The sequence below is a fragment of the Lactuca virosa genome, chromosome 8 (assembly GCF_052849685.1).
Source record: "Lactuca virosa cultivar CGN04683 chromosome 8, Lactuca_virosa_CGN04683_v6, whole genome shotgun sequence".
NCBI lineage: Eukaryota > Viridiplantae > Streptophyta > Magnoliopsida > Asterales > Asteraceae > Lactuca > Lactuca virosa.
This window is the reverse complement of record NC_136433.1, coordinates 174,031,786-174,037,278: the sequence shown is the minus strand read 5'-3', so window position 1 is coordinate 174,037,278 and position 5,493 is coordinate 174,031,786. Positions and strand designations below refer to the sequence as shown.

General features: G+C 36.7%; 1 long non-coding RNA gene across 1 annotated transcript; it reads left to right on the top strand.

Moving 5' to 3' along the window:
• The first annotated feature begins 1,016 nt into the window (after positions 1-1,016).
• LOC145129129 (uncharacterized) lies at positions 1,017-2,409 on the top strand. Its single transcript, XR_013717315.1, has 3 exons — positions 1,017-1,145; positions 1,834-1,884; positions 2,278-2,409. It is a non-coding gene; the product is annotated as an uncharacterized LOC145129129 (long non-coding RNA).
• Positions 2,410-5,493: the final 3,084 nt, after the last annotated feature.

Genomic DNA, 5,493 nt, shown 5'->3' with positions numbered 1-5,493 from the left:
GTGTTGGACTCCGGAGGGAGCTGGGACACATACCTACCATTGGCTGAGTTTTCCTATAACAACAGCCACCATTCGAGCATTGGTATGCCTCCCTTCGAGTTGTTGTATGGGAGGAGGTGGCGGACTCCCATTTGTTGGGGAGAGGTAGGGCAACGTGTGATGGGTAGCACTGAGATAGTGCTTCAGACAACAGAGCAGATACAGCAGGTTAGACAGAGGTTATTGACAGCTCAGAGTCGCCAGAAGAGTTATGCGGATAGGCGACGATCCGAGCTTGAGTTCCAGGTGGGAGATTTCGTACTCCTGAAGGTATCTCCTTGGAAAGGAGTGATCCGATCAGGAAGAGGGGCAAGTTGGGGCCCCGGTACATCGGTCCGTTCAGGGTGACTGCGAGGGTAGGCAGAGTAGCATATCGATTGGAGCTACCTGCGGAGTTGAGCCAGATTCATGATACCTTCCACGTATCTCAGTTGAGGAAGTGCATAGCCGACGAGTCGGTGGTGGTACCATTGGAGGATATTCAGGTCGATGCGAGCCTGAATTATGCTGAGAGGCCAATCGCTATCCGGGATCGGAAAATCAAGGTTCTGAGGAAAAAGGAGGTGTCCCTGGTGCAGGTCCAGTGGCAACATAGGAGGGGGTCCGAGTTGACTTGGGAGCCGGAGTTAGAGATGTGTGAGCAGCATCTAGAGTTGTTTGTGGGGCAAGACTTCGAGGACGAAGTCTAATTCTAGCGGGGGAGAATTGTAACATTCGGAATTCCAGGTATTATATTTTATCATTTATTTTTGAGAAAAGAAAGGGACTCGACGAGTCGAGTCGTAGACTCGTCGAGTAGGACCGCGAATACTGACTGGATTTAATGAATGGACTCGGCGAGTCGATGCGTGGACTTGGCGATTCCGCGCTGTAAAATGAAACCCTAAATCTCAGGGCCTGAGCCCTATTTAAAGGCCTTTATGGCCTCCATTTGCGGCTACCTGTCCAGAGAGAGTACCCATTGAGAGCTTGAGCGAGTTGAGAGGGAGATAAAGCCATATTGATCGATTTTGGTGTAACTTAGCAAAGGAGAAGTTGTTTCCAGCAAGAGGAGGTCAAGGGAGCTGTGGATCCAGAGTTTTCAAGTTCAGATCTACGCTGTTGAGGTATCTAATCGAACTCCTTTTCTGTTTTGGGTTAAGATCTATGATCTAGGGCTTCCTTTGCACCATTTTGAGTTAGATTGTGAAGCATAGGGGGTCCCTTTGAGTATAGATGATAGATCTGGACCTTGAGAGGTCCAAAAGGTCCCAAGCTTCCAGCTTTGTGAGGTTTCATGTGAGCCTTGAGAGTAAAATCACATTTAAAAGGTTATTCCTCCATTTTTGGTCTTATAAGCATTGCATGAACGTAAAGTTTGAACCTTTACGTGACTTTCGAGTGTTAGAAGGATGGATCTACTGGTTGGTGAAGCAGATCTGACCTCAAGAGATCTTTTGAGAGTTTTCATGGGAGGAACTCGCCGAGCCCATAAGGGACTCGATGAGTCGAGTCGGGCTGCCCCCCGACTCGCGACCTGTGACGACCCGTGGAGTATAGGGTTGACTCAGCGAGTCAAGTGAGGACAGGGGCGAGGAGGACAGGCATGTACTCGCCGAGTCACTCTAGTGCACTCGGCGAGTCCGGTCAATGTTGACCGTTGACTTTTGTTGACTTTTAGGGTTAGTCAGTGTTGGGACTTATGAGTCATTAGAGGGGCAGAATGGTCTTTTACCCTTCTTAGAGAACTTATAGAGAGGGGGTGGCCTAGCCTTTAGAAGTTGTATTAATTAGAGTAATTATTTATGTGATTAGGCGAAGGCTAGTGCAGTATTTCAGAGTTCGAGGTTTACCGAGTTACCCGAGGTGAGTCTTCTCACTATACATTACCTAGAGTGGTATTTATGTGTAGACCAGAGGGTCTTGTATGCTATGTGTATATATGAGATTATGTGCATTGTGTTATATGTATGCTATGTGTTGAACAGACCGGGCCGGAGGGCCCAACGATATAGATCGGGTCGGAGGACCCAACGTTATAGACCGGACCGAAGGGTCCAACGACACAGACTGGACCGAAGGGTCCGACGAGCTATGACCGGACCAGAGGGTCCAACGAGCTACGGGACTGGAGGGTCCCGCTGAGACACATAGACCGGAGGGTCGTATTATAGCCTCGAGTGGCGTATGTGTTGTATGTGGTATTTTGGGGAACTCACTAAGCATTTATGCTTACAGCTGTTATGTTGTGTGTTTCAGGTACTAGCGAGGATCGCGGGAAGGCGCCGGCATGATCCGTACACACTGAGAGGATTTATGTATTCGAGGATCTTGGGATTTGTTTATTGTGAAACATGTGATACTTTGGGTTACTATGATATTTTATGAATGAAAATATGTTTTTAAAATGAAAAATTGTTTTGAAAATTTACGTTGTTACAAATTTACCATATTAATTGCATGAATCTATTTCCTAATTGTTTATGACCATTAAATAGTTAAAGCTATGAGTAATCACATCTTAGTTAAAAGTAATTAAATCTAGTAACTTTAACTGTGTTAGAGAGCATAATTAGTATATGCTTGGTTGCTCAACTTGACCATAGAAGAGTAACTAATATCATTCATAGTCCAATTATGCTATTATCAATTTAGTGTTTATCTTGAGCATGAACATTGCCTTGTCATACATAAATCGATAGGCCTAGTAATTTGACCATAAGAGCTAGATAATTGGTAATCAACATAATCTATCCACTAGAAATCAATCATAGGAGAAAATGAAATCAGATCTAGACAGAAGTATTCTTTTAATTCTTGAAGTTGCTTTGTTTTCATTTCTTGCTTGTTTGCTACTTGATAGTAAGTTATTCTGATCTTGCAAAATCAGTAACACCCCCCCCCCCCCCAATCATAATTTATTTAATAGTTTAATTAAAAGTAGTTAATTTTATTAATTGAATTCTGTTCCCAGTGATCGACATCCGACTTACCTGAGCTATACTATAATCTGACTAGGTACATTGCCTATATGTGCATAGTAAGTAAAAGTTTGTTAGGTTATAATTTTAAAACTAAATAGGTACTTTTGCGCACATCAAAGTACCTATTTAGTTTTAAATTTAGAACCTAACAAACTTTTACTAACTATGCATCTATAGGTAGTGTACTTAGTCAGATTATAGTATAGCTCAGGTAAGTCGGGTGTTGATCACAGGGAACATAATTTAATTAATAAAATTAACTACTTTTAATTAAACTATTAAATAAACTATGATGGGGGGGGGTGTTTACTGATTTTGCAAGATCATAATAACTTACTATCAACTAGCAAACAAGCAAGCAATTAAAATTTTATCGAAGAATAATTCCTCAGAGGAGTACTTCTGAAGAACAGATCCGCAGAGGGCATCTCTGTGGAATGATGCACTCTCCGCGGAATTAAAATTTTATAATTTTTTTTGTCTTTTTCCCCCGCTACGTCATTTCCTCAGAGAGTTTTCTTGTTCCTCAGAGCTAAAGGACTTACGCATAGGCCCTCTTTGCGGAAGTCGTGATCATTTTTCAAAAAACTCCTAATTCTTGATCATTTTCTTCAAACAAATCCTCATTTTTTTGTCATTTCACAAATTTTCTCATTATATTATTTAGAAACTAAAACTATATCATTCCAACATTCATATTAAAAAGTTTATAATCATAATCTGCTATAATAAATGAAGGTTTTTTTTTGTCATATGTCATACTCTCATTCAATTTGTCAAATATCATTTTGTGGTTATTTTGAATTAATATTTTTTCCACATGTCATTTTATTGGTTTTCTTATTTTATTAAATTTCACATAATATTTTAATGTAAAATTACAATAAATTTAGTAATAAATGAATATCAATTTTATTAATGGATTTACCTTCTAATTTAAAAATTCTCAAATTAAAGCTCATTAGTTTCTTTTGTTTCTATATTTAAATTATTTGTTTAAATTTAAAAGATAAAAATACATTTCAATTTTAATAATTCATTATTTTTCTTATTTTTCATATAAATTCAAAGTTACTGACATTTATATTTAACTTTTTTTTAAACTAATCCATATAATACATGATTCTCACACCAACTAGTTCTAGAACATAGAAATGATAGTTTCTCCATGATTATAATTTTCTAACGTGAGGTAATTCTCTATTACTTGTAATATAAAGTCATTATCAGGGAATTTTCTCATACCTTTAATTCTTTTGACTTTTCCTAAGATAATTATTAAATGATAAATACATAAAAATAAGGTCGGAACTTAATATCTTTTAGGCATATATTGAAAGAAATTAAAAAACGAAGTATATATATTGTTTAATATCAGAAATTCTTATATAATCAATACTGATATATAAAATATATAACAGCACATATTTTTTTTATTAATAAGATAATCGAATAATGGTAGAAAAACTATTGCAGCTAATTAAGACAAAAACTATATAGAAAAAGCCATTTACAAATATATTGGGATTTTTAATCAATAAGAAACCGATGTGAATATACTTGCATGTATAAATTTGGTGTTATAATCATTGAAAACATGTGGCGGAGGTGGTGGTCGTGATTGATTCCGGTTGAAATTAACGGCGTGATTGGTTCTGCTACTGTTAGTTAACCACCCGACCAGCTAAGCCACGTGGGAAGATAATCTCCCCAAGGACAGGTCGGAAAATGTTAGTTTTCACAGGTCACCAGTGGGTCCCATTAAGGTGAGTGCCAGCTTTCAAGTTCCCATTCATCTTCCTATCTTACCCTTTCTTCTCCAATCAGCAAACAATTAAAATCTATTATTATATTTCATAGTATCAAATAAAATAAGCATAAATTAGGTGTCGTCATTTTTTTATTTTTAAATTTAAAAATTTTCTTGTAATGACACCTTGTATTTGATTATGGTGGGAGTTTTACTTTTGATAATAGGAAATCTAAAGTGAAGTATTAAAATTTTGTTTTATTTAACAAAAGGTTATTGTTTAAGCCGGAGAATGTGGTGCTATAGAAACCACATTGTATATCTCCGATGCTATAGACACCACATTGTATAGTGTCATATAAAAGTCACATCATTTTTTATCACAAAAATTTGGTTCCTTGCTATAAACAAAAAGTGGCGCCACACTTTTCTTTTACCCATTTAATTTAAAAAAAAAAACTTCATTTTTAATAAAAAAAACATAAAATTTCATTACTTCAAAATAAATTAAAAAAACCACATTGCATTGCTTAAAATAAAAATACATACCATCACATTTAAAAAAATCTTTAACACTTAGAAAATAAAAATAAAACTAAAAATCCTAAACCTACAAACTTAAAAAAAAACACAATTCAAACGATTAAAATAACTTAAAAATAAAAAAACATATTACATGAAGTTCTCCGAGAACTCGTCTTCCGGACCATCCGGAAATCCCGTAAATATGTTTCACCAAGT